The 13537-nt window shown below is 40.4% G+C and overlaps 1 long non-coding RNA gene across 1 annotated transcript; it reads left to right on the top strand.

The window, feature by feature from the left end:
• The first annotated feature begins 506 nt into the window (after positions 1-506).
• Positions 507-11473, top strand: LOC127530618 (uncharacterized). Its single transcript, XR_007937264.1, has 5 exons — positions 507-729; positions 4370-4560; positions 4641-4726; positions 7915-8066; positions 8145-11473. It is a non-coding gene; the product is annotated as an uncharacterized LOC127530618 (long non-coding RNA).
• The last annotated feature ends 2064 nt before the right edge of the window (positions 11474-13537 follow it).

Below are 13537 nucleotides of genomic sequence, written 5' to 3'. Positions count from 1 at the left end.
GGTCCATCCAAAACTACTGAGTACAAGGGGGAAATCCACAAAAAGGGGGGAAGCAGAAAGGTCCAAAAAACTGATGTAGTCCAGAGAGGATTGGGTTTGTGGAGGATGGAGTCTGGGACAGCATGTGGGTCTGTCAAACAATGATCCAGCAGAGACTGAGGGGAAGAGCAGAGCTTAAGTGGCAGAGGAGGGGAGCAGGTGAGTGGAGTTGAGCTGATTGGTGCAGCTGACGCCTATAACAGCAATCAGCCAACAGAGTGAAGGCAGACAGAGGGCGAGCAACTGGGAGAGAGAGACAGGAGGAGAGGACAGCAGACAGAGGGAAACAGAGGTATGGGCAGGAGCTGGAGTGGGACCATCACATTTGCTTCTTTTTATGCTGATTTTTTGCTTCATTTTGTGTCACATCTTAACTGTTTTACATTATTTGTGAGTATGATTGGTTGATTTTTCTCATTTTGTTGTCTCAGATTGTGAAGTCAAAAGGGAGAGCGTCCCCAAACACACCAACTGGTGGATGTAAAACACACTCCAGGCCTGAAGGGGCAACATAAGCACAGGAGTGGAACTAAAAAATGACAACCAGTGCTTCCACAGGGACACAATTTACCTGGGCACCGTCTCATCCAGCAGGCCTTAAAATGTTTGGTGATCAGTCAGTCTTCCTTTGATCCTGGTCATCATATGAAGTAAGACACAGCTGCTGTTTGGACCGTGAGGACGCATCTGGTAGGACTAATTAAGAGAACTTGAAATGTTTGTTTTGTATAAAGAAATTGAGGTTTAATTTAATGAATTTGGTTCACACTCAAGATTATAAAGTTGAAAGTCAATTTAAATTTATTTAGTAAATGTGTAAATTAAATTTCTTTGATTTAAAGAACACATGATGTTTGAAAATACTGTCTTTTTTTCCAATTCATATTGAAGGTTATCAACCTGTCAACTTTCATTCCACCTTTAAACCAAAAGCAGCAAAAAAACAAACAAACAAGACTGAGTTGTCCGTTTGTGAGCCTCATGGCCAAACAGGCTTTTTACAAGTTTGAGCAAAGCTGTGTCGAAACACATACAGAACTTGCCACAGATTAAGAATTTAGTGAGTTTCCTGGTGATTGCGCATCTTTCTATGCTGATTGTTGATTCATTTTTTTTTTGTCACATCTTGACTGTTTTACATTATTAGTCAGTATGATTGGTTGATCATTTTGTTGTCTGTGAGGATTGCTTGAGTTTCCTGGTCATTTTGCTGCATTTTTTTAAATCACATCTTGAGTGTTGCATTATTTGTGTGTGACTGAGTTTTGTCATTTTGTTGTCTCAGATTGAGGATTTAGTGAGTTTCCTGGCGATTTCGCATCTTTATGCTGATTTTTGCTTCATTTTGTGTCACATCTTTGACTGTTGCATTATTTGAGTATGATTGGTTGAGTTTTGTCATTTTGTTTCTCAGGATTTAGTGAGTTTCCTGGTGATTTTTGCATGTTTTTTTATGCTGATTGTTGCTTCATTTTGTCACATCTTGACTGTTTTGTATTATTGCTTGATTTTATCATTTTGTTGTCTCAGATTGAGGATTTAGTGAGTTTCCTGGTCACATGACTAGGACGATGTATACATATTTATTGATGTAAACATTTTATTTTAATAGGATCTTTGTATATCTTAATATAGTCCCATTATAAACCTGATTTACATCCTCCCCGCCTTAAACCAGGCACGTCCCGTTGCATGCTAAACTTAAGCAACATGAATAGATGGCACAATAGATTCGGGAGAGGTGGAAACACTTAGGATATGGGACACATTTTGGAGCAATGTCTGAACTACAGATGTAAGCGGGTTACCAAGGGTGTTGTAATCTAGTCATTTAGGTGGCGCTCTCTGACAAATTGAGCGTCTAAGCGTAAAACCACTGTTAACTACATCCCTGGCAGTGGCAACTGGTGAGTTAATAAAGTCAGGCTCAGACTGAACTGGATCTTCAGGTAAGTCTTCATCCATCGAAACTACGGTAGGTATGTTTACAGGCTCATGTGAGTTTACAGGTAAGTTGTTTGATTCATTTCCTTGATCCTCTTCATTTTCCTCCACACTTGACTCCGCCTCATTGTTGCTCGTCTCCGGCTCAAGTTTGTCAAGAGGGACAGAAATGATGGAACAGGGAGTTGGAGAATGGATTTCGTCAGGTTCACTTCTGACAGAAAGCCGGAACTGGATGTGTTTTCTCCACAGTGAAGCAGATGGCAGGTAAGTCAAGACTTACGGGGACCACGTCCTCAGACTCTTCAGCAGCAGGTGAGTCGGTGTGGACATCGGGATCAGGATTAAGATGAGTGTGTGGTCGAGTTACAGGAGACTATCCACAGGGCACATCACTATTCTCATTGGCTGGAAGAAAGCCAGATGGAAGGAGGAGGTCTCTATGGAGAGTGCGTACAGGTCCATCTTTGCACTCAGGCTTTACTCTGTAAACTGGGAGATCTCCAGCTCTGCTGATCACAACAAAGACGTCTCTCACATTTATCTGAGTTTGTTTTCCTTTGAGGTGTACATTCCTCACAAGCACTTTGTCTCCCACTTCCAATGCTGATGATATGATTCGCTGGTCGACGCGTGTTTTATTTCGTTCAGCACATTTGGGAGTGTTCTTTTAAGCAATCTTGAAGCTCTCTTCAAGGCGTGACTTTAAATCTTGAACATACTGTGAAAAGATTTTGTGCTTGTTTTCCTGCAGTGGGAGACCAAAAGCAAGGTCAACAGGCAGACGAGGCCATCGTCCAAACATTAGCTCATACGGGGCATAACCGGTAACCTCATTCTTGGTGCAATTATATGCATGAACTAATGGCTTCACAAAGTCTTTCCATTTTGATTTGTGTTTTTCCTCCAGTGTTCCAAACATGCTAAAGAGTGTATGATTAAATTGTTCCACTGGATTGCCTCTTGGGTGGTATAGTGTCGTACGGCTCTTTTGAATACCTGCCACCTCACACAGCTGTTTAATTAGCCTTAACTCAAAATCCGGACCCTGGTCAGTATGGATTCTCTCAGGGATGCCGTAGTAAATGACAATTGTCCCATAAACACTTTTCCACAGTTCGTTCTTTGTTTGGCGTTGGAATGGCCACTGCAAGCTTGGTAAAGTGATCTGTTAGAACAAGTGTCTCTGGTGTTGAGTCAGGCTCGAGGGTCAGTAAATCCATACACAGCAGTTCAAGAGAACACGAAGGGATGATGTTAACCAGTGGAGCAGATTTATTGGGCAACGCCTTCCTCCAGACACAACTACAAGTCTCGATTTTGTGTTCTACATCCATGGCCATTTTGGGCCAGAAAAAGTCTCAATTTAAACCTGGGTTAGACACCTCTTGACTGTTTTACATTATTTGTGAGTATGATTGGTTGTCTTTTGTCATTTTGTTGTCTCAGATTGAGGATTTAGTTTCCTGGTGATTTTTGCATCTTTTTATGCTGATTGTTGCTTCATTTTGTTACATATTGACTGTTTCACGTTGTTTTGAGTATGATTGGTTGACTTTTGTTTTCTGAGGATTTTGAGTTTCCTGTCAGTTTGCTTCATTTTGTGTCACATCTTGACTTTTTTACATTTGTGAGTATGATTGGTTGATTATTTTTTGTTGTCTCAGATTGAAGATTTTGTGAGTTTCCTAGTGTTTTTTTTTTTTTTTTTTTTTGTCTTTCTATGCTGACTGCTTCATTTTGTCATCTTGACTTTTTTTTACAGTATTTTTCAGTGCTATTGCTTTATTTTTGTCATTTTGCCTCAGATTGAGGATTTGGTGAGTTTCCTGGTCATTTTGCTTTATTTTGTCGCATCTTGACTGTTTTACAGTATTTGAGTATGATTGGTTGATTCTATACTGTACTAAGGTGTTTATTTTGGACAAAATTTTTTGTTTCAAAGAAAACTGCTCTAGTGTTTTTCACAGCCTACTGTACATTCATCTTGTAGTGTACATCTGTATTTTGCGGTGTGTTTGTATCTTGCAGTGTGCATTTGTATTTTTGTTCGACATACTATGGCGTTCATTTTGGACAAAATTCATGTTTTTTTTTCTTTTTTTTTTAACCAAAGAAATCTGCTCTATAGTGTCTTTCACGGTGTACTTCACATTATCATGGCATGTTGGAAAAAATGGCATTATTTCGACATAGGTGTTATTTTTGGACTTTTTTGTTTCAAAGAAAACTGCTCTGTAGTGTTTTTAACAGCCTACTTTACGTTAGTTCATCTTGCAGTGTGTTTGTATTTTTTGTTCGATATAATACACTATGGTGTTTATTTTGTCCAAAATTCCTGATCATTGTTTTTTCAAAGAAACCTGCTCTATAATGTTTTTGTCAGGCTAGCTGCTGCAAGGCCTAGATGGTGCCTCCCCCCCTGGGTGGCTCAGCAGTGCAGAAGCGACAACAGGTGTGCCTTATCAGCAATCCTCAGCTGGAACTAGGAGCAGGTGGAGATCATCTAATCAAGCACACCCTGCCTCAGTATAACCAGACGCCTCACATCTCAAGCGCCAGATCGTGACACATCAGGTAGGAGCCTGAGTTTTCATTAAGCAAGTTTGTCTGAACCAACATTCTGTACTAATCTTCACTGTTCTCGTCTCTTCTAGTTTTGGTTCCACCTGCTCCTAGTAGAGTCCTCTACACCTGATTCTGGTCTCTGCTTCAGCGAGAAGGGAAATCTCTCCAGGCCGCCGTAAGTAAAGTTTATTTATATAGCACTTTTCACAGATATACAAATCACAGTGCTTTACATTCAAAGAAAAATAAGATATTATAATAAGCCTCCATGATGTACAATGACGTTTCTCAAAGTCACCCACATAAAATCACAAGAAAACGCACACACCCTTGGGCGTCTCCTCCATTCACCTGTTGTGTCTGTTACCCCCCCCCCCTGGCCCTGCACTCCGGCTTCCACCACTGTGAACTGTCCTGAGCATCACTGAGAGATTTTGAGTTAGTTGGCCATCGTTTCCGCTCTTGTACAGAGCATCGTTCAGAGTATTCTTTATCGTACTATTCCCTCGAACCTTGTGGTTATAGTAAATTGGTTCCGTTTTATAGCACCTTAGTGTCTCCTACTGTGAGTAGGAATTTGGTGTTATTTCTTTGTTGTTGCTGTGAGTGTTTGGAGCCCATTGTCTTCAGTTTCCTGTGTAGTTGCCATCTTGGTTTGTAGTTTCTTGGAACCGCTGTATAAAAGCAAATTGTGTTGCATTCAAAGACTGTCTGTTCTTTCCTGAGCCAACCCGACATCGTAACTTTTTCACGGTCTATAATACCTTATTTCATCATATGGGATGTCAGAAAAATGGCATTTTGACATACTATGGTGTTAATGTTGGACAAAATTCATGATTTTTTTTGTTTCAAAAAAAGTGCTCTATAGTGTGAACAGCCGACTTTACATTTAATTTTGCAGTGTGTTTTTTGCACTGTACATTAATCTTTGGCAGTATACATTTATTTGTTCGAAATACTATGGCGTTTATTTTGAACAAAGTTCATTATCACTTTTTTCCAAAGAAAACTGCTCTACAGTGTTTTTCACAGCGTACTTTACCTTATTTAATCTTGCACTGTGCATTTGTATTGCAGTGTGTTTTTTGCACTGTACATTAATCTTTTGCAGTGTACATTAATTTGTTTGAAATACGATATACCATGATATACCATGGTATTTACTCTGGACAAAACTCATCACTTTCTCCAAAAAACTACCCAACAGAGTTTTTCACAGCCTACTTTATATTATTTCATCTTGCAGTGTGTTTGTATTTTTGTTCGGCATGCTATACTATGGCGTTAATATTGGACAAAATTCATGATCACTTATTTCAAAGAAACCTGCTGTATAGTGTTTCTAACAGCCTACTTTACATTATTTCATTTTAGTGTGTTTTGCAGCATGTTTGTTTTATCTTGCAGTGTGTTTGTATTTGACAAACTACACTGGTGTTTGTTTAGGACAAAATTCATGTTTTTTCAAAGAAAATTGCTCTGTACAGTTTTTCAGTGTACTTTACATTATCATAGTGTCTTTATGGCATGCTGGGAAAAATGGCATTATTTCAACATACTATGGTGTTAATTTTGAACAATATTTGATTTTTTTTTTGTTTCAAAGGAAACTGCTGTTTTCAACAGCCTACTTTACATTTCATTTTACAGTGCGCGTTTATCTTCCAGTGTACTTTTATCTTGCACTGAGTTTGTCTTGCAGTGTGTTTGTATTTTGCAGTGTTTGTATTTTTGTTCAACAAACTATAGTGTATTTTGGACAAAATTCAAGACTTGATTTTTTTTTCAAAGAAAACTGCTAGTGTTTAACAGCCTACTTCACAGCATTTCATCTTGCAGTGTGCATTTGTATCGTTGACATACTATGGTGTTCATTTATGACAAAATTCATGATCCTTTCTTTCAAAGAAAACTGCTCTATGGTGTTTCTCAGTGTAATTTACATTATTTCGTCTTGCAGTGTGGGTTTGTATCTTGCAGTGTGCATGTGTATTTTTGTTTGACATACTGTACAATGCCATTTATTTTGGACAACATTCATGATCCCTTTTTTCACCAAAGAAAACTACTTTATAGTGTTTTTCACAGCCTTCTGTACATTTCATTTTGCAGTGTGCGCTTGTATCTTGCAGTGTGCGCTTGTATCTTGCAGTGTGCGCTTGTATCTTGCAGTGTGCGCTTGTATCTTGCAGTGTGCGCTTGTATCTTGCAGTGTGCGCTTGTATCTTGCAGTGTGCGCTTGTATCTTGCAGTGTGCGCTTGTATCTTGCAGTGTGCGCTTGTATCTTGCAGTGTGCGCTTGTATCTTGCAGTGTGCGCTTGTATCTTGCAGTGTGCGCTTGTATCTTGCAGTGTGCGCTTGTATCTTGCAGTGTGCGCTTGTATCTTGCAGTGTGCGCTTGTATCTTGCAGTGTGCGCTTGTATCTTGCAGTGTGCGCTTGTATCTTGCAGTGTGCGCTTGTATCTTGCAGTGTGCGCTTGTATCTTGCAGTGTGCGCTTGTCTTTGTTCTATGGCATTTATTTTGGACAAAATTCATGATCTTTTTTTTTTTTTTTTTTAACCAAAGAAATCTGCTCTATAGTGTTTTTCACGGTGTACTTTACATTATCATATGGTGTGTCTTCATGACATGTTGGTAAAATGGCATTATTTTGACATACTAACGTGTTAATTTTGGACATTTTTTTGTTTCAAAGAAAACTGCTCTGTAGTGTTTAACAGCCTACTTTACATTTCATTTTGCAGCGTGCGTCTGTATTTTTGTTCGAAATATTATACTATGGCATTTATTTTGGACAAAATTCATGATCTTTTTTTTACTCTATAGTGTTTATCACAGCCTACTTTACATTATTTCATTTTGTGGTTTGTGTTTTGCAGTGTGCATCTGCATCTTGTAGTGTGCATTTGTACTTTTGTTCAACATACTATGGTTATTTTGGACAAAATTCATGATCCTTTTTTTTCCCAAAGAAAAGTGCTCTATATTGTTTTTCACTGCCTACTTTGTTAGTTCCTCTTGCAGTGTTTGTATTTTCCAGTGTGCAAATGTGTTGCAGTGTGCGCATTTGTGTCTTGCACTGTTTGTATTTTTGTTCGACGAACCATACTATGGTGTTTATTTTGTACAAAGTTCATAATCATTTTTCTTTACAAAGAAAACTGCTCTATAGTGTTTTTCACAGCCTACTTTACGTTAGTTCATCTTGCAGTGTGTTTGTATTTTTGTTCGGTATAATACACTATGGTGTTATTTTGTCCAAAATTCATGATCAATATTTTTTTTCAAAGAAACCTGCTCTATAGTGGTTTTGTCAGGCTAGCTGCTGCAAGGCCTACATAATGCCTCTCTCTCAGGGTGGCTCAGCAGTGCAGAAGCAACGACAGGTGTGCCTCATTAGCAATCCTCAGCCAGAACTAGGAGCAGGTGGAGATGGTCTAATCAAGCACACCCTGCCTCGGTAAAACCAGGCGCCTCTCAACTCAAGCGCCAGATCATGACACATCAGGTAGGAGCCCAAGTTGTCATTAAGCAAGTTTGTCTGAACCAACATTTTGTACTAATCTTCACTGTTTGTCTCTTCTAGTTTTGGTTCCACCTGCTCCTAGTAGAGTCCTCTACACCTGATTCTGGTCTCCACTTTGGTAAGAAGGGAAATCTCTCCAGGCTGTCGTAAGTAAAGTTTATTTATATAGCACTTTTCACAGATATAAAATCAAAGAGCTTTCCATTAAAAGAAAAATAAGGCATTAAAAAAGCCTCCACAATGTGAAAGCACATTTCTCATAAAATCACACATGTAAAGACGCACACCCTTGGGCGTCTCATCCATTCACCTGTTGTCTGTTACCCCCCACCACCACCTGGCCCTGCACGCTGGCTCCCTCCACTGAATCGTCCTGTGCATCACAGAGAATTTGAGTTGGTTAGTTTGGTCGTAGTTTCCGCTCTTGTACAGAGCATCGTTCAGAGTATTCTTTATTTGTAGTATTCACTCAAACCTTGTGGTTATAGTAAATTGGTTTGTTTTATAGCAGTTAAGTGTCACCTACTGCAAGTAGGAATTATTTGGTGTTTCTTTATAGTTTCCAGCCACTAGTAGTCACTGTATTGTTTCCTGTGTAGTTGCCATCTTGGTTTGTAGTTGCTTGGAACAGCTGTAAAAAAGCAAATTGTGTTGCATTCAAAGACAGACGGTCATTTCCTGAGCCAACCCGACATCATAACTTTTTCACGGTCTACTATACATTTCATCATATGGCATGTCGGAAAAATGGCATTTCGACATACTATGGTGTTGGACAAAATTCATGATTTTTTTTGTTTCAAAGAAAAGTGCTCTGTAGTGTTAACAGCCGACTTTACATTTAATTTTGCAGTGTGCATTTATCTTGCACTGTTTTTTGCACTGTACATTAATCTTTGGCAGTATGCATTTTGTTTGAAATAGTATACTATGGCGTTTATTTTGAACAAAGTTCATTATCACTTTTTTCCAAAGAAAACTGCTCTACAGTGTTTTTCACAGCCTACTTTACCTTATTTAATCTTGCACTGTGCATTTGTATTGCAGTGTTTTTTGCACTGTACGTTAATCTTTTGCAGTGTACATTTATTTGTTTGAAATACTATACCATGGTATTTACTCTGGACAAAACTCATTATCACTTTTTCCAAAAAACTACCGTACAGAGTTTTTCACAGCCTACTTTATATTATTTCATCTTGCAGTGTGTGTTTTTGTTCGGCATGCTATACTATGGCGTTAATATTGGACAAAATTCATGATCACTTAATTCAAAGAAACCTGCTGTATAGTGTTTCTAACAGCCTACTTTACATTTCATTTTAGTGTGTTTTGCAGTGTTTGTATTTTTGTTTGACATCCTACACTGGTGTTTGTTTAGGACAAAATTCATGTTTTTTTTTCTTCAAAGAAAACTGCTGTGTACAGTTTTTCACGGTGTACTTAACATTATCATATGGTGTCTTTATGGCATGCTGGGAAAAAATGGCATTATTTCGACATACTATGGTGTTAATTTTGGACAATATTTGATTTTTTTAAATTTTGTTTCAAAGAACTGCTCTGTTTTCAACAGCCTACTTTACATTTCATTTTACAGTGCGCGTTTGTATCTTGCAGTGTGCTTTTATCTTGCACTGAGTTTATCTTGCAGTGTGTACGTTTGTATTTTGCAGTGTTTGTATTTTTGTTCAAACTATAGAGTATATTTTGGACAAAATTCAAGACTTGGTTTTTCAAAGAAAACTGCTAGTGTTTAACAGCCTACTTTACAGCATTTCATCTTGCAGTGTGTGCATTTGTATCTTGGAGTGTGAATTTGTATCTTTATTCGACATACTATGGCGTTCATTTAGGACAAATTCATGATCCTTTCAAAGAAAACTGCTCTATGGTGTTTCTCAGTGTAACTTGCATTATTTCATCTTGCACTGTTTGTATCTTGCAGTGTGCATGTGTATTTTTGTTTGACATACTGTACAATGCCATTTATTTTGGACAACATTCATGATCCTTTTTTTTCCCCAATGAAAACTGCTTTAGTGTTTTTCACAGCCTTCTTTACATAATTTCATTTTCCAGTGTGCGCTTTTATCTTGCAGTGTGCGCTTGTATTTTTGTTCGACATACTATACTGTGGCGTTTATTTTGTACAAAATTCATGACCCTTTTTTTAACCAAAAAAACTGCTCTACAGTGTTTTTCATGGCATACTTCACATTATCATATGGCGTGTCTTTATGGCATGTTGGAAAAATGGCATTATTTTGACATACTAAGGTGTTAATTTTGGACAAAATACATGTTTTCCCAAAGAAAACTGCCCTATAGTGGTTTTCACAGCCTACTTGACATTAGTTCATCTTGCAGTGTGCGTTCATTTTTGTTCGACATACTATACTATGGCATTCATTTTGGACAAAATTCATGTTCCTTTCTTTTAACCAAAGAAAACTGCTCTACAGTGTTTTTCACGTGTACTTTACATTATCATATATGGCATGTTTGGAAAAATGGCATTATTTCAACATGGTAAGGTGTTAATTTTGGACAAATTTTTTTTTGTTTCAAAGGAAACTGCTTTAGTGTTTTTCACAGCCGACTTCACAATTCCTATTGCAGTGTGCATTTATATTTATGTTCGACATACTATGGCGTTAAAATTGGACAAAATTCATGATTTTTTTTCTCTCCAAAGATGACTGCTCTAGTGTTCGTCACGCTGTACATTACATTATCACATGGTGTCTTGACATGTCCGGGGAAAAATGGCATTATTTCGACATGGTAAGGTGTTAATTTTGGACAAATTTTTTTTTTGTTTCAAAGGAAACTGCTTTAGTGTGTTTCACAGCCAACTTCACAATTCCTATTGCAGTGTGCATTTATATTTACGTTCGACATACTATGGCGTTAAAATTGGACAAAATTCATGATTTTTTTCTCTCCAAAGATGACTGCTCTAGTGTTCATCACGCTGTACATTACATTATCACATGTTGTCTTGACATGTCCGGGGAAAAATGGCATTATTTCGACATGTTACGGTGTTAATTATGGACAAAATTTATGAAGTTTTGTTTCAGAGAACTGCTCAAGTTTTTGAAAGTGTACTTTACATTATTTCATTTTTGCAGTTTGTATTTGTGCTTGACATACTGTACTATGGTGTTTATTTTGAATAAAATTCATGACTTTTTGTCAAAGAAAACTGCTCGAGTATTTTTTTTCACAGCTACTTTCTATTGTTTCATCTTGGAGTTTGTTTTGCAGTGTGCTTATAGTGTTGTTCAACATACTATACCATGCCATTTATTTTGGACAAAATTCGTGATCCTTTCCCCCCCCCCAAAGAACACTGCTTTAGTGCTTTTCACAGCCTCATTTACGTTATTTGGTTTTCCAGTGTGCATTTGTATCTTGCAGTGTGTGTTTGTATCTTTGTTCAACAAACTACAGCCATGGCCATAAGTTTGGACACAAGTACCATGATGCTTGTGAATCTCAGAAAATGGCACAAAATTGTTGCTTACAATATAAATACCAGTCATACCAAAATGACATATATTTCATTGTGGTTGATGGCTATGACTGGTATTTATATTGTAAGTGACAATTTTGTGGCATTTTCTGAGATTCACAAGCATCATGGTACTTGTGTCCAAACTTATGGCCATGGCTGTACTACAGCATTGGGTGGGCCTAGGGTTAAGTGTGGTAGCTGGGTGTGTGGGCCTAGGGTTAAGTGTGGTAGCTGGGTGTGTGGGCCTAGGGTTAAGTGTGGTAGCTGGGTGTGTGGGCCTAGGGTTAAGTGTGGTAGCTGGGTGTGTGGGCCTAGGGTTAAGTGTGGTAGCTGGGTGTGTGGGCCTAGGGTTAAGTGTGGTAGCTGGGTGTGTGGGCCTAGGGTTAAGTGTGGTAGCTGGGTGTGTGGGCCTAGGGTTAAGTGTGGTAGCTGGGTGTGTGGGCCTAGGGTTAAGTGTGGTAGCTGGGTGTGTGGGCCTAGGGTTAAGTGTGGTAGCTGGGTGTGTGGGCCTAGGGTTAAGTGTGGTAGCTGGGTGTGTGGGCCTAGGGTTAAGTGTGGTAGCTGGGTGTGTGGGCCTAGGGTTAAGTGTGGTAGCTGGGTGTGTGGGCCTAGGGTTAAGTGTGGTAGCTGGGTGTGTGGGCCTAGGGTTAAGTGTGGTAGCTGGGTGTGTGGGCCTAGGGTTAAGTGTGGTAGCTGGGTGTGTGGGCCTAGGGTTAAGTGTGGTAGCTGGGTGTGTGGGCCTAGGGTTAAGTGTGGTAGCTGGGTGTGTGGGCCTAGGGTTAAGTGTGGTAGCTGGGTGTGTGGGCCTAGGGTTAAGTGTGGTAGCTGGGTGTGTGGGCCTAGGGTTAAGTGTGGTAGCTGGGTGTGTGGGCCTAGGGTTAAGTGTGGTAGCTGGGTGTGTGGGCCTAGGGTTAAGTGTGGTAGCTGGGTGTGTGGGCCTAGGGTTAAGTGTGGTAGCTGGGTGTGTGGGCCTAGGGTTAAGTGTGGTAGCTGGGTGTGTGGGCCTAGGGTTAAGTGTGGTAGCTGGGTGTGTGGGCCTAGGGTTAAGTGTGGTAGCTGGGTGTGTGGGCCTAGGGTTAAGTGTGGTAGCTGGGTGTGTGGGCCTAGGGTTAAGTGTGGTAGCTGGGTGTGTGGGCCTAGGGTTAAGTGTGGTAGCTGGGTGTGTGGGCCTAGGGTTAAGTGTGGTAGCTGGGTGTGTGGGCCTAGGGTTAAGTGTGGTAGCTGGGTGTGTGGGCCTAGGGTTAAGTGTGGTAGCTGGGTGTGTGGGCCTAGGGTTAAGTGTGGTAGCTGGGTGTGTGGGCCTAGGGTTAAGTGTGGTAGCTGGGTGTGTGGGCCTAGGGTTAAGTGTGGTAGCTGGGTGTGTGGGCCTAGGGTTAAGTGTGGTAGCTGGGTGTGTGGGCCTAGGGTTAAGTGTGGTAGCTGGGTGTGTGGGCCTAGGGTTAAGTGTGGTAGCTGGGTGTGTGGGCCTAGGGTTAAGTGTGGTAGCTGGGTGTGTGGGCCTAGGGTTAAGTGTGGTAGCTGGGTGTGTGGGCCTAGGGTTAAGTGTGGTAGCTGGGTGTGTGGGCCTAGGGTTAAGTGTGGTAGCTGGGTGTGTGGGCCTAGGGTTAAGTGTGGTAGCTGGGTGTGTGGGCCTAGGGTTAAGTGTGGTAGCTGGGTGTGTGGGCCTAGGGTTAAGTGTGGTAGCTGGGTGTGTGGGCCTAGGGTTAAGTGTGGTAGCTGGGTGTGTGGGCCTAGGGTTAAGTGTGGTAGCTGGGTGTGTGGGCCTAGGGTTAAGTGTGGTAGCTGGGTGTGTGGGCCTAGGGTTAAGTGTGGTAGCTGGGTGTGTGGGCCTAGGGTTAAGTGTGGTAGCTGGGTGTGTGGGCCTAGGGTTAAGTGTGGTAGCTGGGTGTGTGGGCCTAGGGTTAAGTGTGGTAGCTGGGTGTGTGGGCCT

Source organism: Acanthochromis polyacanthus, chromosome 17 (assembly GCF_021347895.1).
Source record: "Acanthochromis polyacanthus isolate Apoly-LR-REF ecotype Palm Island chromosome 17, KAUST_Apoly_ChrSc, whole genome shotgun sequence".
NCBI lineage: Eukaryota > Metazoa > Chordata > Actinopteri > Pomacentridae > Acanthochromis > Acanthochromis polyacanthus.
The sequence above is the reverse complement of the archived record's forward strand: the minus strand, read 5'-3'. Positions and strand labels throughout refer to the sequence as shown.